This window comes from Trichosurus vulpecula, chromosome 3, assembly GCF_011100635.1.
Source record: "Trichosurus vulpecula isolate mTriVul1 chromosome 3, mTriVul1.pri, whole genome shotgun sequence".
NCBI lineage: Eukaryota > Metazoa > Chordata > Mammalia > Diprotodontia > Phalangeridae > Trichosurus > Trichosurus vulpecula.
Window position 1 is genome coordinate 409071279 of NC_050575.1, and position 22816 is coordinate 409094094.

At 42.0% G+C, this 22816-nt stretch overlaps 1 protein-coding gene and 1 pseudogene across 1 annotated transcript in view; one reads left to right on the forward strand and one right to left on the reverse strand.

The window, feature by feature from the left end:
* The window catches only part of LOC118841070 (zinc finger protein 420-like), a 107266-nt gene that overhangs the window by 24494 nt on the left and 59956 nt on the right, over positions 1-22816 (reverse strand). The gene's annotated exons all lie outside the window — the stretch shown is intronic.
* On the forward strand, positions 13751-14655 carry LOC118841333 (annotated as a pseudogene).

Genomic DNA, 22816 nt, shown 5'->3' on the forward strand with positions numbered 1-22816 from the left:
GGGTCTCTGGGAAGGATATTCTTTTGAAATTAGCTAAAAAGTCAGAATAACTTGCAATTCTGAGTTTTCTTTGGATCAGTCTGAATTCGAATTCTAAATTGTTTCTAATTATTTTTTGCATGCTGTCTTGTCAAATGTCTTGTCTAGTGTCTTGTCTGTGTGTTTGAGAAATGTTTCATGGTTTGTGGTGAGAAATTTCTGAGGTCTGTAATTAGAGAAAGAGAACATTGGGAAAGAACTCCCCCTTTTAGGCTTTCAGGGGGAGATTAAGATTCCTTTTGGTTCCAACACTGGCCAAGTTGGAATACCAGATTAAAAATTAAATCATAAAAAGCCAGCAGCTTTTAGAATTGATAAGGAATCAGAACCAAAGCAGTCCAGCCGAAGCAAGGGCTGATAGGGAGAAGAAGGCTGAGGGCTTCTGAATTAAGGTTTAATTAGGTGCTTAGGGTTAAAAATCTGTATGTTTTCATTAAATCAATGTATCTGACATCAAGCAAAGTGTTTTAAAGCTGCAGAAGTAAGGGGATCTTCTGCATGATAATGGAATGTTCACTTTATGGATTCAGTGGTCTGTTTAAAATATGATGAAATTGTTAGATATTTAACTTAACTTCTAGTTTTTAAGGTACAGAAAAACTGGATGAATTCATGAGTATAATTTTTTTATTTATTTGAAATATAAAGGAATAGTCTAGATGGAGGGTGTTTTATTAAAAACTGGGTTAAAATGGATATTGACTATGGTAAAGATATTAATTACTGTGATTTGTAATTATTACTGAAGTTGGCCACATCTTGTTCAAATTCTCTTTTGTCTGGGCCAGAGGCAACAGTTAGAATATTGGCTTAAGCACATTTTAAGCTAACATAATTTCAAATTTTAAAACTTTTCTCAGAAGAATAGTTATTCAGTACAAGAGGTATACAGCTAAATAAAAATATATTTAAGGGAATATATAAATTCGTGGATAATATTTCCTTTTAAAAGGCCAGAAGTATTGCACTTAAAAAATATGTTATAAAGGTAATTGAAGTGTTTACATATTGTTATTTGGCAATAACTGACCAAAAGACCAAAAGTAATAGGATCAATAATTTCTCTATGTGATTATCTGGAAATGTAATTGATATCATCTTATTTCTAAATGTGTTTTTAAAGTTCTCTTAGGTTATAAAATTTGAGAGATCACGGTTAGGTAGAAATGGTGTTAAAGCAATTTTAATCTGGTTTTATTATGTATGAATTTTTTTAAAAGTGTTATAAAAATGTGATAATTTGAAACTGTTATACTTGGTTATGAACAAGTAATAATAATATTATATGGCAAATTTTCCATCTGAAATCTTGGCTATTTATGAAAATGTATACAGTGGTTTAGGGTAATAGTTTTCAAGTTTTCAGCACATAATAATGTTAGGGCATTATTATACTTCTGTGGTTTAAATGTTATTAAGAATTGTACTGTCAGAGAAAAATGATGAATGGGTTAAGAAGCTGTACCATTGCTGTAACTTAAGAAATTATAAACTTCCAAGTTTTGTCTTTATTTAAAAGGAAGTTTCAGTTAAAATTGTTTTGCTATAAGTCAAACATTTACAAAAGTATGTTTGTGAAATGAAACTTGGTAATTATGCAAAAACCTTTTTGGTATCACCTCTTGTAATTTCTGTCAATTCAGGATAAATTGTAAACTGTTTTGTTTTTTTACAAAATAATTAGCTGAGAATTTGCAAATGATCTCTAGTAACTGACTCAGGACAGATTTTAAAATTAGAATTTGAGATGTGGGTCCTGGTAACATTTTGATTAATGAGACTTGCCATCTGATGTAGAAGAACACACCCTCTGGGGGAGATGCCATTAGTTACTTCAGAGAGAACATGTGGATGTGATGCAGCATGTGTTAGGCTGAGATGCTTTCTTTTCCTTTTGGTGGCAAGTCTCTGTAATTAAAACAAATACTTAGTGATAAAAGGAAACATATCTGTCAGAATCTGTTACTATTGTGAAGTGAAGTTGTGGTTCCCAAAGACCTAGATGGTTTTATGGGGGGAAATGTAAAATTTGGTTAATGCAAATATAGGAAAACTTGCTGTTTTTAAAAGCAAATAAATGGGTAAATTGGTACTCTTGTATAGTCATATGAAAGATAGAATTCCTGGAATGAGAACATACTTATGTTATGGGGATAATTAGATAAAGGGAAAAAGAAATAAAGATACAAACACTAACGCTGGAATTTAAAGTTACTGTGTATCCATATGGAATAAGATCCTTAAATGTTTCAAAATGATGTAAGAGCAATTGGGTATTGATACAATTGACTGAATTAATTACTGGAACTAAATCAGAGACATCTTCAGTTTGAGGAAAAGAATTTAAGTGTAGGTTTCTTAGGGGGAGATAACATGTGGCATACTTTTACACTCATGAAAGAGCTAAATACTTTTGTTTTGATTTGAATTCATACCATGACCTAAAACATAAGATAAAGTTATTGTTTGAACCCATCATATTTATATGGTTCAATTCTTGAAGTATATCTCATTCTTTCAGATCAGGCATAGAAAGAGGAGGATGGAGACGCTTGGGAAACAGATTCAAATCTATTACAGCAATAACTTATGATCTTATTGGGAAGATTTTATGAACAAAGGTAGAAGTACATTCACGCTACTTGAGGCTCACTTTAAAGATGTTCCTTAACCAATGTGAGTTTATAGTCATATCTTTTTTTAAATTTAATTTATTTATTTAATATATTTAGTTTTCAGCATTGATTTTCACAAGAATTTGAATTATGAATTTTCTCCCCATTTCTACCCTCCTGCACACTCCAAGATGGTGTATATTCTGGTTGCCCTGTTCCCCAGTCAGCCCTCCCTTCTGTCATCCTACTCCCCTCCCATCCCCCTTTCCCTTCTTCTTTTGTAGGGCAAGACAAATTTCTATGCCCCATTGCCTGTGTATCTTATTTCCTAGTTGCATGCAAAAACTTTTTTTGTTGTTTTTGAATGTCTGTTTTTAAAACTTTGAGTTCCAAATTCTCTCCCCTCTTCACTCCCCATCCACCCTCTCTAAGAGGGCAAGCAATTCAACATAGGGCACATGCGTATCATTATGTAAAACCCTATACTCATGTTGTGAAAGATTGGCTATGTTTTGCTCCTTCCTAACCTATCCCCTTTTATTGAATTTTCTTCCTTGACCCTGTCGCTTTTCAAAAGTGTTTGTTTTTGATTACCTCCTCCCCCTGTCTACCCTCCCTTCTATCGTCCCCCCTTTTTTATATTCTTCCTCCTTCTTTCCTGCGGGGTAAGATACCCAATTGAGTGTGTATGGTATTCCCTCCTCAGGTCAAATCCTATGAGAGCAAGATTTACTCATTCTTCCTCACCTGCCCCTCTTCCCTTCCTAGAGAACTGCTTTTTCTTGCCACTTTTATGTGAGATAATTTACCCAATTCTATTTCTCCCTTTCTCCCTCTCTCAATATATTCCTCTCTTGTCCCTTCATTTGATTTTATTTTTTTAGATATCATCCCTTCATATTCAACTCACCCTGTGCCCTCTGTCTCTCTGTCTCTTTCTCTCTGTCTGTCTCTCTCTGTCTCTCTCTCTCTGTCTCTCTCTCTCTATATATATATACATATATACACACACACCTACATATATACATACATAGACACACACATATGTGTGTATATATATGTATATGTATATATACATATATATATATATATATGCATATTCCTTTCAGCTACTATGATACTGAGGTCTCACGAATCATACACATCATCTTTCCATGTAGGAATGTAAACAAAACAGTTCAAATTTGGTAAGTCCTTTATGATTTCTCTTTCTTGTTTACCTGTTCTTGCTGCTCTTGATTCTTGTGTTTGAAAGTCAAATTTTCTATTCAGCTCTCGTCTTTTCACTGAGAAAGCTTGAAAGTCCTCTATTTTATTAAAAATCCATATTTTGCCTTGGAGCACAATACTCAGTTTTGCTGGGTAGGTGATTCTTGGTTTTAGTCCTAGTTCCATTGACCTCTGGAATATCGTATTCCAAGCCCTTCACTCCCTTAATGTAGAAGCTGCTAGATCCTGTGTTATCCTGATTGTGTTTCCACAATATTCAAATTGTTTCTTTCTGGCTGCTTGCAGTATTTTCTCCTTGACCTGGGAGCTCTGGAATTTGGTGACAATATTTCTAGGAGTTTTCTTTTTGAGGAGGTGATTGGTGGATTCTTTCAATTTGTATTTTACCCTCTGGTTCTAGAATATCAGGGCAGTTCTCCTTGATAATTTCTTGAAAGATGATATGTAGGCTCTTTTTTTTGATCATGACTTTCAGGTAGTCCAGTAACTTTTAAAGTATCTCTCCTGCATCTATTTTCCAGGTCAGTGGTTTTTCCAATGAGATATTTCACATTGTCTTCCACTTTTTCATTCCTTTGGTTCTGTTTTATAATATCTTGATTTCTCATCAAGTCACTAGCTCCCACTTGCTCCAATCTAATTTTTAAAGTAGTATTTTCTTCAGTGGTCTTTTGGACCTCCTTTTCCATTTGGGTAATTCTGCCTTTCAAGGCATTCTCCCTTTTGGAGCTCTTTTGCCATTTGAGTTAGTCTATTTTTTAAGGTGTTGTTTTCTTCAATATTTCTTTTTCAGTATTTTTTGGATCTCCTTCAGCAATTCATTGACTTTTCATGGTTTTCTCGCATCCTTATCATTTCTCTTCCCAATTTTTCCTCTACTTCTCTAAATTGCTTTTCCAAATTCTTTTTGAGCTCTTCCATGGCCTGGGACCAGTTCAAGTTTTTCTTGGAGCTTTTGATATAGGCTCTTTGACTTTGTTGACTTCTTCTGGCTGTATGTTTCGGTCTTCTTTGTCACCAAAGAAAGATTCCAAAGTCTGAGACTGAATATGAATGTGTTTTTGCTGCCTGGCCATGTTCCCAGCCAACTTACTTGACCCTTGAATTTTTTGTCGGGGTATGACTGCTTGTAAAGAGTACTTTGTTCCAAGCTTGAAGGGATGCGCCATTGATTTCAGAGCTATTTCTATACAGCCAGCTCTGCCACACCAGCATTCCTCCTTCCCCAAGAACCACCAGCCTGGACCTGATGCAAATCTTAAGCAGGCTCTGCACTCCTGCTCTGATCTGCCACTTAATTCCTCCCACCAGGTGGGCCTGGGCCCTGAAGCAACTGCCGCTCTAGTTCTGTAGCTGCACCTCCCTCCACTGCCCCCAGGGCAGTGGCCAAACTGAGAACTCTTTTCACTCTGTCCCCAGCAGCTTTTCCCACTAGCCTTCTCTGTTGTCTTTGGTGTTTGTGGGCTGAGAAGTCTGGTAACTGCCACAGCTCACTGATTCAGGGTGCTAGGGCCTGTTCCACCCGGCGCCTGGTCTCATTGGTCCTGCCGCAGCCCATGCTGGGCTCTGCTCCCCTCTACTCTATAGACCTCATCCAGCGACCATCCAGGCTGTCCTGGGCTGGATCCCTGCTTCCCTCTGCTGTTTTGTGGGTTCTGCAGTTCTAGAATTTGTTCAGAGCCATTTTTTATAGGTCTTTGAAGGGACTTGGCAAGGAGCTCTTTCCAGCTGCCATCTTGGCTCCACCCCCTATAGTCATATCTTAAACCGATTATTGGAACTTGCTATCCAAAGACCTAATGGGACTGTTAACCAACTGTTTTTCTGAGTCTAACTCCAGGTATGGCTATCTATCAAGAAAGGCTGAGACACTGATCCATGATGCTAGCTACCCTGAGGTGCAGGTACGTACTGCAAGGGGTGATGGAAAGGCTGGGAAAATGGCTATTCAACCTGAGCTGAGGCAGGATTTTTCCAACCTAATTCCTCAAATGAAATCTGGAAGACTTTAAGCCATGCTCATTGCAATTTACAATTTCACATAACTTCTGCCTGGAGTTGACATGAAGTTGGGGAAATATTGTTGCCGTACTATAAGTTATGTCCCTGATCTCTTAGTGGCAACTTTCTGTAATGAAAGGTTTTGTAGCACAATAACAAATCTATTAAATAATTTATTCCAGAACATCTTAGATTACTATAAGATTGAGCATTAGGCTTAGGAATTTAGCCCAAACAACAACTCGCTAGTTAGACTTGATATCTGTTACTAATATATATATATATATACACCTGTATGAGCTAGAGTCCTTTAATTCTTTGTAACAGTATGGAGACTACTAGGTCAAGGGCTTGTGAGAATAGTATTTTGTTACTTAGTTAATATCATACTTGTCTCAAATTTTGTTACAACTAGTTAATGTTAAATGAATGGTTTGTGGTTTATTTTGTAAATGCGTTAAAAGAGACATTGCATGACTAGGAGTTTGAACTGTTTTATGATTTGATATGTACTGTATTAAAAATTGATTACTTAATGCATTTATGTACATACTGGTGCCCGTTATTAATTCCTTAGTGAAATCTCATCTTTCTGGTGGGGGAATTAATAATGAATTAAAGTGTAAGAAATTAACTTCTGATGTGAATTTCTGAAATATTGGCCAAGATTTTAATTTTGAATTTGAAAGAATGCTCAGGGCATAAAGTTTAGGAATGGTAATTTAAAATTGTGCTGAGGTTACTTTTTTAGGAGAATGGACAAAAGAAAGCTGGTTCCTACAAAAAGACAAGAAGAAGATGCTGAGATGCTGTGCTAGACATGCCTGGAACAGGTGCCCAGACCAGAGGAGTTCATCAGATGATCCCCACCAGACAGCAGTATGAGAAGAGACTTCTGAATCTTAAAGGTACAATAGATTGTTCATTAGTATATTTGGTGGGGGGGCAGCTCTGTATCTGTACTTATGCCCCTTTTTAATTTGTCAATGCGTCAACATCTCCCCCTTCCCTTTCCCATATTTATTATGCCTACGAAAAGGGGAGATTGATAAGAGAAAAAATTCATGTGGGAAAGAAAGTGTTATAAGGAAGACCCCAGGCTCAGTTCTGAAGTTGGCATCTCAAGCGTTTTATTCAAGAGGCTGAAGGATTTTCCCTTTCAGTTCTCAAGAAGAGGGAACAAATCCTCGGAAAGGAAGAGTGCACCCAGTACAGAAATGAAAGTGAGAGTTATAGGATTAGTAACTGCAAACCGCGCCCTCCCCCCCCCCCCATCAGGATCAGTCCTGATCCTTCCGGGTTACAACATTCCCTATATGTCCATTTTAGTTGCCAAGCAGTTGCTACACTGTTGCTAACCAGGAGTTAACTCCAACCAGTTTGAGACAGTTTTTCCTGGGGCCACTGCCCGAAGTTTGTGGTTTCTGAGCTCCTTCCATTGACTGGTCAAGCTTTTTTTATCTTTTCTTCAGAAACTTTTGAGTTGTCACAAGGTTGGGGTCCTACGGTTCCAACTGGGTGGAAACTTATTTCAAAAGATTGTCACAAAGTTGGGTCTCTATGGCTCCAATTGTGTGGAAACTGAATACACACACACACACACACACACACGTACATATGTATATCTGTGTGTATGTATCTATATCTATATCTATATATACCTTACAATTGTGAGGAAGGAATTGGAGAAAAATGTGGAAACAAGACATTTTTGATACAAAAAGGAGAAGCATTGTAAGGTATGATTGAATTTTATTTCCACAGAGATTATATGAAAATATGATTTAAAGCCATACTGGTGGTTAATGGAGAAGTTTGGCCACCTGAGAATCAGCATATCTAAAAGGCAGACTCCTCTCTTTGTTCCAAGAAGGCCTTTTCCTGTATCTCAAAAAGAACAGCCAGTATCAGAGACACTAGTTGTAAAGAATTTCTCCCAATTTTCTGCTTCCCTCCTAATTTTTGTTGCATTGGCATTTTGTACAAAAACATTTCAATTTAACATAATCAAAATTATCCATTTTGTATTTTGTAATGCTCTCTATCTCTTGTTGGGTCATGAATTCTTTTCTTTTCCATAAATCTGATAAGTAAACTATTCCTTGCTCTCCCAAATTACTTACAGTATCAGCCCTTACTCCTAAATCATGAACCCATTTTGACTTTATTTTGTTATATGGTGTAAGATATTGGTCTATGCCGAGTTTCTGCCCTACCATTTTCCAATTTTCCTAACAGTTTTTGTGAAATAGTGAATTATTAGCCCAGAAGCTGGCCTCTTTGGGTTTATCAAAGAGTAGATTGCCATAGTTGTTGACTTCTCCATCTTGTATTCCTATCCTATTCCACTGATCCACATCTCTGTTTCTTATCCAGTACCAGGTAGTTTTGATGACTGCTGCTCTGTAGTACAGTTTAATATCTGGTATGGCTAGGCCACCTTCTCTAGCATTTCTTTTCATTAATACCCTAGATATTCTAGACCTCTTGTTTTTCCAGATGAATTTTGTTATTATTTTGTCCAACTCAGTAAAATAATTTTTTGGTAGTTCGATTGGTATGGCACTGGATAGATTAATTTAGGTAAAATTGTCATTTTTATTATATTAGCTCAGCCTAACCATGAGCAACTGATATTTTTCCATTTATTTAGATCTGACTTTATTTGCGTGAAAAGTGTTTCATAGTTTTGTTCATATAGGCCCTGGGTTTGTCTTGGCAAATAGACTCCCAAATATTTTATAGTGTCCACAGTAACTTTGAATGGAATTTCTCTTTCTATCTCTTGCTGTTGGGCTTTGTCAGTAATGTATAGGAATGCTGAGGATTTATGTAGGTTTATTTTATATCCTGCAACTTTGCTAAAGATGTTTATTATTTCAAGTATTTTTACTTGATTCTCTAGGATTCTCTAAGTAAATCATCATCTGCGAAAAGTGATAATTTAGCTTCTTCTTTGCCTATTCTAATTCCTTCAATTTCTTTTTCTTCTCTTATTGCTACAGCTAACATTTCTAGTACCAAATTGAATAGTAGGGGTGATAATGGACATCCTTGTTTCACCCCTGATCTTACTGGGAATGCATCTAGCTTATCCCCATTACAAATAATGCTTGCTGATGGTTTTAGGTAGATGCTATTTATAATTTTAAGGAAGGCTCCATTTATTCCTATGCTTTCCAGTGTTTTTAGGAATGGGTGTTGTCTTTTGTCAAAGGCTTTTTCTGCATCTATTGAGATGATCATATGGTTTCTGCTAGTTTTGTTGTTGATATGGTCAATTATGCTAATAGTTTTCCTAATATTGAACCAGCCTTGCATTCCTGGAATAAATCCTACCTGGTCACAGTGTATTATTCTGGTGATAAGTTGCTGCAATCTTTTTGTTAATATTTTATTTAAAATTTTTGCATCAACATTCATTAGGGAAATTGGTTTATAATTTTCTTTCTCTGTTTTGACTCTACCTGGTTTGGGTATTAGTACCATATTTGTGTCATAAAAAGAATTTGGTAGGACTCCTTCTTCACCTATCTTCCCAAATAGTCTACAAAGTATAGGAATTAGTTGTTCTTTGAATGTTTGATAGAATTCACATGTAAAACCATCTGGCCCTGGAGATTTTTTCCTAGGGAGTTCATTGATGGCTTGCTCAATTTCTTTTTCTGAGATGGGGTTATTTAGAAATTTTACTTTCTTTTCTGTTAACCTGGGTAATTTATGTTTTTGTAGATATTCATCCATACATCTAAGGTTGTCCAAGGCATCCTCAGTAGTCCAGGCTCAGAGATGAAGTGTCATGCAGTCCTCATTAACTCACACATTCACACTCCCGAGTCCATATTCACTCTGGAGCAACGTGCTGGGATTCCATTTGGGTGACATCTCTCCCACACACCCGCTTCTTTCCAAGCACTGTCACTGTCTTGGTTCAGGCCCCAATTGCCTCACACCTGAGGAATTTGAGGCTGCTGGTGGTTCTGACTGCCTCATCTCCCCCTAGTCCAGTCGATCCTCAACCCAGTTGTCAAGTTCCTCTTCCTAAAGCTCTCACCTGACCATGTCACCACCCACTCAACAACCTCCTATGACTCCCCAGCAAAAGGATCCAATGTAAAATCCTCCCTTGGGCTGTGAAACACTTTATCACCTCCCCATCTCCTACTCTTCCAGTCTTTTTTCACCCTATTTTCCCCACAACATATGCTATAATCCAGTGCTATGGACCTTCTTTCTCTTCAATGAACAGGACACTCTACTTCCTGACTCCCTGGGTTTTCTCCCTATCTTTTTTGCCTAGAATGCTCATCCTGGATGCCCTGAAGTCTTAGCTAGGGCCCACCTTGCACAATAAGCCTTTCCCAGTCTTCCCCACTTTAGGGCCTTCCATCTCTTGCCCAGCTCCAATTTAACCTGTCCATATAGACTTCCTACACAGTTGTTGGACTGTTTACCAGACTGTGAAATCCAGTACTGAGGATGTCCCTTGCATCTTTTTATGACCTTAGTGTGTAGCAAAGGACCTGGCATGCAGCAAGATCTTAGTAAATGTTGGTGGGTTTGAAGGTCTAAGAAACAGCTCATCTTAGAGCACCTAAACCCTTTTGTCACTTTCAGGAGATTTCATGCCCCCAGTTCGAAATAACAGCTTCTTATAAGATGATAAATTTATCCCTGGAAGTGAGCTGAAAGGCCATGGAGTCTAACACTCTGGGGAAACTGAGGCTCCATGGTTCAGTGATGGGCCCAGGAAGCCACTGTTGACAAAATATCTGAAAAAGATTCCAAGGCATGCCTTTCTTCCTCCAAATCTAGTACTTCCTTCACCACAACACAAAGCGGCCTTTCATAATCACAGTTCTCATGCTTTCACCTCACTCACCTGGACAGCAGCTCCTCAGGCCCTCTTGCTCCAGCATCCATGGTGCTTCCCTTTGCTCACATCTTCTCTGTGAACTGGAAGACCTGGGCGTGGGGCATCACGCAGAGGTGAGCATGGAAACTTGTAATTTAGTTCTCTTTAGGAAAAGGGGTGTGGATATAGAGCTGCTCCATTTTGAGAATCACTCCATTCTGATCACACATAGGAGTCCATACTGACCCATTAGTGGTCGTGATACAAGCAACTCAAAGAGGATGTGTTGTACAACCTCTTCTGAGAAACAGCCAAACCCTTTGCCCCCATCCTGTTATGCTCCATTCTGGCAGAAACTCCTAGACCCAAAACTGGGAAAAAGGGTAATTGTATCAGATCAGCCTCAAGCCCAAGCAACAGGGACATTGATGCATGATACTTTGCCCAGTCCCCCTACCTGGCTCCTCACTCTCTGAGCTCTATACAAACCTTGTACACTATACATTCAGGGGTTTTGCCCCCTTGGGTGAGAGTCTCCTGCTGGCAAACTCAACCTAGTTAGTCCAAATTCTATTTCTCAGTCTTAGTTATTCCTGTAATCCACAGAGGCATGCAAACAAGGACCCCAGGGTAGTTCCCAGGAATCCTGTGGATAGTTTCCACAGCATTAATTTTGAGAAGTTCTGGGGAGAATTTGATCTTGTGCACCTTCTTCATGAAAGGATGGACTCATTGCATGGTTTCCAATGTCTAGAAATCAGAGGCAGCTGGTAGTACAGTGGAGAGAGCCCTGGGCCTGGAGTCAGGAATGCATGGCTTAAATGCAACCTCAGACAGTTAGAATCTGTGTGCCCCTGTGCAAGTCACTTAAGCTCTGTTTGCCTCAACTTCTCAAGGGTCAAATGGGCATAATATCACCTATCCTGGAAGGTTATCATGAGGATGAATTGACATAATATGGTAAAGAAATCCCTTGGCCCAGCCCCTGGCAATAGGTGAATGTAAATGGTCATTCCCTTCCCTTTCTTTCCCACCATCTGTGCTGGAAGTTTAGGGCAAAATGAAGGAAGATTAAGGACAAACCTGCTATATCAGCCACAAGTGAGAGCTATAAACTAACAATGTATGCTTGTTAAATACAAGAATATTCCAAATATTAGGCCCATCCCAAAGAGGAAGGGACTGCAAGGAAAGCTGCCTGGACAGTTTTCAGAGATTTGGCACCAAAATTCATGTCCAGGTAGAGGTTAGACCAAATAACCCCTGAGATTGGTTCCATTTCTGAGATTCTTCCACACTGATTGGAGCTTTGACCTGCAGACACCTAGAATTGGTAAGAGACTGCATCAGGAGCAGCAAAGGAAACCCTCAGCCTCCTATCACACAGTGCAAAGACTTTCTATAGGAAAACCAGGTAGCATGAGGGTCTGGCTCTTGGACACAGGAGACATACACTTTCTCTAATAATTGATAGATACTCCAAAGTCTGTACACTAGGCAATGAAGGCATTCCCTTTGATTGCAGACTCAGTGAGCAGAGAAGTGTCCTTACCCAGGGAGAGCAGGTTCTGAGCATTCTCCACCATGACCTCCTTGTACAATTCCTTCTGAGGATGGTCCAAGAGGCCCCACTCCTCCTGGGTGAAGTCCACAGCCACATCCTTAAATGTCACTGTCTCCTAAATCATCAAAAGTGATAGGACATAGAGCTGAAAGACACTTCAGAGTTAAATATTCCAATCCTCACCAATTCATAGGAGGAAATTTAATAGTCACCCCCTTGAAACCACAGACAGTAAGAATCCAATGGAATTTTGAGAAAATTCATATTCAAATGTGAGAAAATATCATAAATTGTAATAAAACTGAAAAATGTCTTATTATGGAATAAGTCTCACTGAGGAATCAGGGAGAAAGTGTGTGTTCTATCTGTGAGGTAAGTTCATGTACAGATCAGAAGTGATGTGATATAGTCTAAAGAAAAGTCCATGAGAAGCTGGCAGGTACACTGCATTCTGGGGGAAAACAAACATTTAATACAATAGGTGAAAAGAGAATAAAGACTTAAAAAAAATAAGCAATTTGGGAGAGCAAGGAATAGTTTACCTGTCAGATTTATGGAGAAGGTAAGAATTCATGACCCAATAAGAGGTAGACAGGGTTACAAAATAGATAATTTTATTTATGTTAAACTGAAAGGTTTTTGTGCAAAGCCAATGCAACAAAGATTAGGAGGAAAGCAGAGAACTGGGAAAGGATTTTTACAACCAGTGTCTCTGATAAAGGCCTCATATCTAAAACATACAGGGAACTGAGCCAAATTTATAGGAATACAATCATTCCGCAATTGAGAAATGGTCAAAGGATATGACCGGCAGTTTTCAGAGGAAGAAATTAAAGATATCTAGAGTCACATGAAAAAATCCTCCAAATCACTATTGATTAGACAAATGCAAGTCAAAAGAACTCTTCTTAGATACCACATCTCTCCTGTCAGATTGGGTAACATGACAAAACAGGAAATGATAAATGCTGGAGAGGATGTGGGAAAATAGTAACCTTGTTACATTGCTGGTGGAGTTGTGAACTGATCTAGCCATTCTGGAAAGCAATCTGGAACTATGCCCAAAGGGCTATAAAAATGTACATATCAGAGATGCTCCGCAGTTGCATCCGCAGCATGGCTGAGGCGAATGTTACCTGAATCCCAGCGAGGCGGGGAAGGGAGCTAGGGCGCCGGCGTAGAGGGGGCGAGGAGCCGCTGCTGGAAGGGCGACTGCAGTCCTCTTGCCCTCGAAGGGCGTGGAGCGGCTCCAGGTTGCTGCTCTGGGTCTCGTGGCCGCTGCCGCCATCCTCCTTGCCTCCTCATCAGGCTTCTTTCCTGCCCGGTCCGGCTCCGGCGCAGTAGTCGGGTCTTCAGTCCCGGAGTTTCCTGTTTCTTCCACCTCCCCCCTGCCCCCACCTCCTTCGGCTCTAGCGGTAGCTGCTGAAGCAGCGTGTCCCCAAGCAGATGCAGCGCTGCTCCCGCTTCTCTCCGTCGCGGCTTTCCATTAAGCAGTTCCTGGACTTTGGACGTGACAACGCGTGTGAGAAGACATTGTATGTGTTTAGGAAAAGAGCTGCCAGTGTGACTGGCTAACACAATGAGGGAAGTCAGTCTGTTGCCTGATACATGGCTGAGCCGACCTTCCGTAGGGTGGGTGCAGAGTTGGTATGTGCAAAGCTTTCTGGAACTTTCAGAATATGAAAATAGGAGCCCCCAGGACCCACAAGTTTTGGGGTGACTTTACAAGTCATGGTTAAAGCCAGAAAGAAACGCAATGATGTGCTTCCTACCATGACGCAAGCGGTGATTGAATTCAAGGAGAAGGATGGTTTTGATCCTTTCACTAGCAGTAACAACCAGTATTTTCTGGATTGGTTTTATACCAATTGCATTGCACAACACATTTCTGTTTGGTGATGACCCACGTGGCTGACTTAATTTAAGACGCATATGAAACAGCCAAGATGCTTCCTGAACAGTATTATAAGGTAGCCCCAGAATTGGAAATTGAAGAATTCGATGAAAGGCTCCAGACAAGCCTATTCAGGTAGTTTATGTGCCCTCACATCTGTTTCACATGCTGTTTGAATTGTTTAAACTCAGTAAGAGCAACGGTAGAACTTTATGAAGACAGAAAAGAAGCTTACGCATGTATTAAAACTCTAGTAAGGTTGGGCAAAGAAGATTTATCCACTAAGATAAGTGACCGAGGTGGTGGTGTTCCACTGCGAAAAATAGCTCTACTTAGTTATATGTATTCAACTGCTCCCACACCTACCCTTGAACCAACAAGAGCAGCACCTTTGGTTGGATTTGGCTATGGATTGCCCATTTCCCGTCTTTATGCCAGATACTTTCAAGGAGACTGAATGATAAATCATTATAGAAGATCTTCCATATTACAGTGTAAGGCCAGCTTTTCTTCCTTCCCCCCATCCCCCCTCCCTGCAAGACTCTCTAGTTTGGAATATCAGACATTCCTTTCCTCCTTTCTTTCTTGCAAAGACCTTTAGACTTTCTGGCTTGGAATAAAGAATCAGACCTTAACCTCTCAGGCATCTGCCCTCTGGCTGATGGGCCCAGTCAATGGAATCCACTAGGAGATAGGCCTGAACAAAGAACAGGTAACTCTCAAGACAAAGGACAGGAAATTCCAAAACTGCTTCTTGAGGACCTAGCCAGTTTTCAAAAACATAAACATTGACAAGCTCCTCCTAAAACAATACCTGAAGGCTTTTCACAATGCCTTGGTGTGGTTAGCTTCTACTTTTCCAAGGCCCAGGGTGCTGTGGTATTTTGTGTTTGCAGCTGGATTCCAGGCTCTTCTCAAACCACTGACTAGCACCCAGAGATACTGAGGAGTGAAGTCATCTCCTGGAGCCTCATCAGTGGGGGATTCCTTTCCTAAATCCTCAACCTTTCTTCTCATTTCACAATAACCTACTCCGCAATTGACTCAGATACTTCCTTCCCTCTCACCCTATGTTCTCTATCACCTCGTCAGGTGCACATTGGGTTTTCAAGTTAGAAAGGAATCTCAGCCATATGTGCAACTGATTTTCTATTTAATTTGTACACTGCCATTCTGATTAAAAGTGTTCCAAAAGTTAAAAAAAAAAGTGCACACCCTTTGGGTTTTTTTTTTGCTTTTTGGCAGGGCAATTGGGGTTAAGTGACTTGCCCAAGGTCACACAGCTAGGACATGTCAAGTGTCTGAGGCCACATTTGAACTCAGGTCCTCCTGACTCCAGGGGTGCTGCTCTACTCACTGCGCCACCTAGCTGCCCCCAAGTGCATACCCTTTGACCCAGCAATACCAGTTCTAGGGCTGTATCTCAAAGAGATGACACAAGTGGGAAATGGACCAGTATGTACAAAAATATTTATAGCAGTGCTTTTAGTGGTGGCAAAGAATTGGAAATGAAGGGAATGCCCATCAATTGGGGAATGGCTGAACTAATTGTGGTATACGAATGTAATGGAATACTATTTTGCTATAAGAAATGAGAAGCAGACAGACTTCATTACAACCTGGAAAGACATATATGAACTGATGCTGAGAGAGGGGAGCAGAACCAGACCATTATACATGATTACAAACACACAGTATCTGTAAGGACTACTTTCATAGACTTGGCTCCTCTCATTAAAGCAAGATTCAAAGAGAGCTCCAAGACTCATGATGGAAAAAGCTATACACACCCAGAGAAAGAATGATGGAGTCTGAAGGCAGATAGAGGCAAACTTTTTGCTCTTTCTTTTTTGGTTTCATTTCTTCTTTCTCATGATTCATTCCATTGGTTATAATTCTTCTTTGCAAGTGGATGATTATGTAAACAAGTTCAATGTGTAGGTATATGTAGAACCTATACTGGATTACATGCTGTCTTGAGGGGGGAGCAGGGAGGATTGGGAGGGACAATTTGCAACCCCAAAACTTGTGGAACTGAATGTTGTAAACTACAAATAAAAAATAAATTTATTTAAATTAAAAAAAAAAGATCAAGTTTGCTTTCTGAATGGCTGAAATAAAGTCTTATCTACATGAAAAGGAATCTGGAAAGATAGTCATCAGAATCTGGACTGCTCTGAGTGGTATGAGACAGTGCCCAGATGAGCCTGTGTTTTCCTGGGTCCTCCTGCTTTCCTGGCCATATTGAATGCTGCTTCACTCTAGGATCTCAAGGACAGCTCAGGCTGGGGACCTGGAGGCTTTCAGTGCTCCTCAAGTGGTCTCATCTGTGGCAAAGCTGACTGAGGCTTTCCTTGCCCACAGTGGGATCCTAGTTCTGCAGGCTCCTGACCTGGTTTTCAGTTTTCTTGGCAATAGTAAATCTACTGAACTGGGCCACTATCAGCTGGCAAGCTCTGCAGGTCCCATGTTAGACTGTGATTCCTCCCTGGTGATTCTGGTACATGCTTTGGGCTGGGCTAGGAGCTGGGACTGAGCTCCTGCTCCCATCCTGGGATTTGAGCCAGACTAACCATGGATTCTGAACCTCCTTCTCCCTAGGTATTCCATGTAGAGCCTCCAACTGCTCCTGACCCCAAAGGCTGCCTTGAGGCCTAGGTCCTCACCTATCCAATCCAGGCCTAGGTAGTAGGCAACCAAGTTGTCACTTAGCACCTTGTCCAAGTCACATGGGTCCACAAGCTAGGTTCCACACTCTGCTCCTCACACTCTCTCTCCCGCACATCCCACCTGTTGTCCAGCTCTGCTGATTCCACCTTTGCCACATCTCTCATAAATGATCACTTCTCCCCCACCTAACATTGTCCCCACCCAGGTCCAAGCCTTCATCACTTCAGACCTAGGCTATTACTATTACTATAGCCTGCTGGTGGGTCCACCTGCCTCAACCTTCTCCCCACTCCCCATTCTATTCAGTCACTAAAGTGATTTTTCCTAAAGGGAGGCTCTGACCATGTCACCACCCTGCACTTCCACTCAATAATGAACAGTACTCAGTGGAAATACAAAAATCATGCAAAGCCTTTACGACTTGGTCCCTATATGTGCGCAATCTATCCAGTGATGCTGGCCTCCTGGTTGTTACCTAAAGAAGACCCTCCATCTCTCAGCTCCACACATTTTTAGTAGCCAGCCCCATTGTCACCCTCTTCCTCCTCATCTCTGCCTGCTACCTTCCCTAATGTTGCTTTTGTTGTTCAGTCAGGTTCACTTCTTCATGATTTTGGGGTGTTCTTGGCAAAGATACTAGAGTGTTTGGCCATTTCCTTCTCCAGCTCATTTTACAGAGGAGGAAACTGAGGGAAACAGAGTCAAGTGACTTGCCCAGGGTCACAAAGCTTGTAAGAGTCTGAGGCTGGATTTGAACTCAGGTATCCTAACTCCAGGCCTGGCAGACTTTCCACTATACCACTTAGATGCCCTACTGGGTGCACTGGCTGTCTTATGTCCCAACCTCTGTCTCATCTATGGTAGCCTTTCCCCTCTTAATTCTAGTGCTTTCTCTCTCTGAATTAGTTCCTATTCTTTACCATTCCCCAATAGGCTGTGAGGTCCTTGAGTAACTGTATTGTCTCTTGCTTCTCTGTATGTCCCAAGCACTTAATGAATGTTTATTGATCAATCATCTTAGTGACAGATTTCTTCCAGGAGCTTTCATCTTCCTCCTCTGCCAAGAGCACTGATCCAGGAGTCAGGAAGACTGATCTTTGGGATGACCTGGGCTCACATGAAGTCACACACTCATAGCTATGTGATGCTGGGCAAATCCCTCAACATCTGGGTCAGTTTTCTCAACTTGTGAAAACTGAGAATAATGTCTCTTGGAATAGCAGAGTCAAGGTGGCAGAGTGAGGAAGCAATACAATGAATGTCTCTCCACAAACAGCTAAGAAGTCTGGACAATGTATCAGACCAAATCCTGATGGGGAAAACCAGAAAAACCTGTGAGTACTGCATCCAGGTTGGCACAAGGGGAAAAGGGAAGGACCGTGGAGTAACAGGGCAAGAAGATTCAAATCCAAGTTGGTGAACTGCAACAGGATGGCTGCCACTGGCAGCTCTCTCACCCTCTACCCAGGCCCAGCTCACATAACCAGGGTCAAGGGAATCTGTGCCAAGCACTGGAATTCCTGGGTAAGGAGTACCTGGGGAATGAAGCAAGGAAGTGCAGAAGTCTACACAAGCAGGAGTGGGGTTCAGGACTGGGATGCCAAGCAGGGTTTGGCTTCCAATGTCCAGCCCAGACTGCAGTGGAATAACAAGGGCAGTAATCCCAAAATAAAGAGAAACTTACCCTCTCTGAGCAAGTAAATGGAGCTTATTAGTTGGCCAATAGCGACAGAACCTGACAGCAGTCCACTCTTACAAAGACTCAAACCAAAGTCAAAAACTTGGAGAGCTCAGAGCAGGAGGGCAATAATCTGATTTTGCTCCAGATCAGACCACTTTGGGAACAGTGAGAAGTCACAAGCCCCTTAGATCTTGGAATATGACAACACTCAGGACCCCAAGGAAGCAGCAACAAGAACATCCCAGACATTCCCTCCAAGGTGCTGCAGAGGAAGTAGGCTGAAAGAATGAACCAACAAAAGAAGAACCTCACCATAATGAATGGTTAGGGCACCAGAGGAAGTGGGAACACAAACAGAACAGTGACTCATATCTACAAGCACGGCCTCCAAAAAACACAGCTTGGCCACAAATTTAACCAGAATTTCTGGAAGCATTGAAGCAAGAGTTAAACATGTTTATAAGTGGAATGAGAGTGCTTGAAATGGAAAAGAAATGAGTGGTGAGGGAGAAAGAATCAAGGAGGTAACATTGGTACAAGGGGCACAAAACCATGCCCAAGCAACAAACTCTCTAAGAAACTTTGAATACAACGAACAGAAGCCACAAGACAATAACAGATATTAAAACAAATTCAAAAGGTTGAAAACAACACCAGAAGAAAATGTCAGTTATATCATTGTAAAGCACAACTCACATAGAAAAGGGAACAAGGGAAAATTTAAATGACCTTGGACCATCTGAATGCCATTTAAAAAAGGAGCCTCGATATGACATTTCAAGAAATCTCAAAACTGCCCAGACGTCTTACAACCAGAGCAGAAAGTCAAAATAAACCACAGATCACTTCCTGAAAGAAATCTCTGAATGAAAACTGCCAGGAACACCACTGACAAAAACAGAGCTAACAGGTGTAAATAATGAAACACGAATGAGAAAAATACATGAAGCAGTCAGAAATACAAACAAAAAACCAAAAACCAAAGGCCACAGAGCTTGGAATAGGATATGCAAGAAGGTAAAGGACATGGTCTTATAACCAAAAAGTGACAAAGCTATCCCAAGGACCTGACTTGCATAGGGGGCAAAGGCTCCATGTCCCTGCCTTCAAGGAGTATTCGAAGAGTCTCTGGACAAATCAGTGTGGCTGCCTGGCAACGTGAAGGCACAAAATTCTACCCATGTGAAATCAGGGTCCTTCAGATATGACAGGTGTTCCCAAATGGTACACTGCCACAACACGCACTACTGATCAGATGACGCTCCCACATGGAGGTGAGGGCAGCCTTCTCTACTCAAGCTAAAGTACTCTAACATCCTTATTGAATGTCCTTTTTATGCTAAACTTTAAAAAAGCTCCTTTTACTTGTTGAATGACCTAGGAGTGTCAGATTTTTGCTTAACAACTAAATTGAGTATTGGCTTGAGTCAGTTCCATCCACTATTCCCTTCTCAAGTCAATCTAGGACCTACTCCAGCCTATGGGAGACTCAGATTTTCCAAGAAGCTGTCTGAGGTACTTGACACTCTGGCTTGATTCTGTCAAACCTTCCTCTTCTCCTTGTAGCTCTCATGGTCTCTGCCAGTGCCTGGCACACTGAACAGGGAGACCAAATTATCCCACCAGGAAACCAATCTCTACAGTAATATGGTACATGGTGAAGCTAGTCCTGGGGCCCAGGACCAACAGAGGCAAGGGTGAGAATCCCAGGAGCCTCCTTTAAACAGTGTAGAAGCTGTCCATCATTTAATCACTGTGCAAGGACAGGTCTCAGAAACACAGGAGCAGCAGGATGGCCCCAGAGCAGTTTGTACAAGAAATCATGGGATGGTATAATTAGGGCCGTTTTAAGTGTTCATTGACTGGATCTGAGAACTGGGGAAGGGGAGGGCTTCAGAGGGAACTTGGAAGGCTTGTATGAGCTGAGGCAGGAGATGAGCAGCACCAGGAGCACAATTTCTGCTCTGATGACAACACAGCAAAGAGAAGAGCTGGGGGAGCTTTCAGGGTTGTGCTCCAGGTCTGCCCAGACAAGACTCAGGGTGAAGGGATTTCCTGGGCCTTCAGTCACTACAAGGCAGAGCTTGGCCACCAGAAAGAGAGAAGAGGGGGAGGAGCTGTGTGTAGGGGGAGAGGGTGCTGGTAGGAATTTAGAGCAAAGACATGAACCATAGAGAATAAGGAATGAAGGGGTCACCCATGTCAGTCAGCTGTAATGAAGGGGAAGTTAAAACCAAATGGGGAATGGTACATGAAGCAGTGGATAGAGAATAGGCCATGGAGTCAGCAGGACCTGAGTTCACATCCAAGCTCTGACACCTGAAACTAGCTAGCTGTGTGACTCTGGGAAACTCACTTAAAGTTGATTGTCTCACAAAAAGGACTGGGGAAGGCAGCATGGGGGGAGAGGAGGTGGGGGTGGGGAGGCAGTACTCAAGACACCAGGGTGCTAAGGAATCAGCTTAAAACACAGACCATGGGAGCAGGGCAGTGTTGTTTCTACTGTATTCATTTTCATGCCTGTTTTTATAAAGAAAAGGTCCATAAGGCAGGTGTTACCAGCTTCACGGACCATTCTCTATGTCTATGGAAATAGCCTGGATTGCTGGTGTTGGTAAAGCCTGTGGATGGAGTGTACTCACTTGGGCTGGGGCTTGGCAGCTCCCAGGTGCCATTCCCTCTGAATCCAGGCTCCCTGTGCAGGCAGCAAAGGAACCAAAGTGATTCCATTTTGTAAAGTTTATCTATTTTATCTCTGAACATTGTCTGCCTCAGAGATCTGCTCCCCCCACCCTTTATAGCAACAGAAATGGAGCAACAGCCAAAGCTCTTCCTCACAAATGTCCCAACTAATCACGGAATGTCCTAATTCTAAGCCTTTCTAATAACCAGGAGACAGCCTGGAGCCACCTGGAAAGTCCTTCCGTTTTTTACCTCTGTACAGAAAACCCCATCTACCCCCCTGCGCCCTTCCCCCCCCACTCCCCCCGTAACCTTAATCCCAGGCTACCTACCTTGGTGATACTCTGGGTGATTGCTATTTGCTATACCTTTAAATAAAACTTCTATTTTCCCTCCACCTTTCATGTCTGGATTTGACCCAATACCTGCTTGGGCCAGTCCTTGGTCATCTGCAGACTGAGCTGGGGAGGGAGAAGGATCCCAGACAAGGAGAGCTCTTTCCCCCTCCTCCTGGGCACTAGGCAGCCCAAATGAGATTTACAGAGGGCCAGGCACTGCCTTCAGGGGAAAGACTCCAACCTGTAGCGGGAAGGAAGCAGCAGAGAGGATCGGGCTTGGAAATTAGGAGGGTCTGAACAGGAAGACTACTTCCTTCCCTTTCTTAATCCTCTTCTGTCCCCCTCCTCTACCCATCTCCTACAGAGACCCAAGAAAAAGAGGGTAACTGGGAATCCCAGATGGGATGAGAGCAGTCAGAGCTTCAATGAGCTGTGTCAGAGCTCTGTAGGGTTGGCTCCAGAATGGAGCCACCAGGGAATGACCAGGCAAGTCTGAGACTGGGAGAGAAAACCCAGGCTGGGATTCAGCCCTCTGTATGGGACCTGAGTGCTCTGAGAGGAGTGGGGGCAGAGAAGCAGGAGACCTGGGGTCTGGGAGGCAATACAGTCTAACACAGCTCATGGCAGGAAGGTCAGGGTCCTGAGAATGACAGATGGGTTCCAGGTGGACAGTCTGGGAACGCTAGAACACTGTGTTCTGAGGTCTAACTGGGAGCCAGGGAGGACTCCTGGGAACCCCTGGTAAAGTTTAGGCTAAGAATCCCAAAAGGGAAAGTGGAGACAGGGAGCCACCTGCCTCAGATATGAGAGGTAAGCAGCCCAGGGCCAGGAAAGAGCTTGGCTTCCTGAATCCAAGGTGAGGTCCTCAGAGCAGGCAGAACTCCTAGATCCTTACAGAGTCCTGGGTGTGAAGCTAGGAGCTGGGGGCAGGGAGACAGGACACCTGGGTCCGATGGGGTACTTGGGGGCCTGTGCTGGGACCCCAATTCTCTCCCTAGCCTCTACACAGTGTCCCTGGCAGTTTCTCTGTCCCCTAAGGACAGCAAGCCGTAGCAAACACTTCTGTCTCAGTGGCCTGCTGCACCTGCAGGATTCATTAGTCTGACCTGGCTGTGCACTGGCCCATGGAGGTATTTTCCTACTCACTGACCTCTCACTGGCCTCCTTAACTCCTCATTGTGTCTCCTAGGCTTAGACACTAGAGACTCCGTACGTTTACCTTGTCTAAGTGGACATTGATGGGGGCA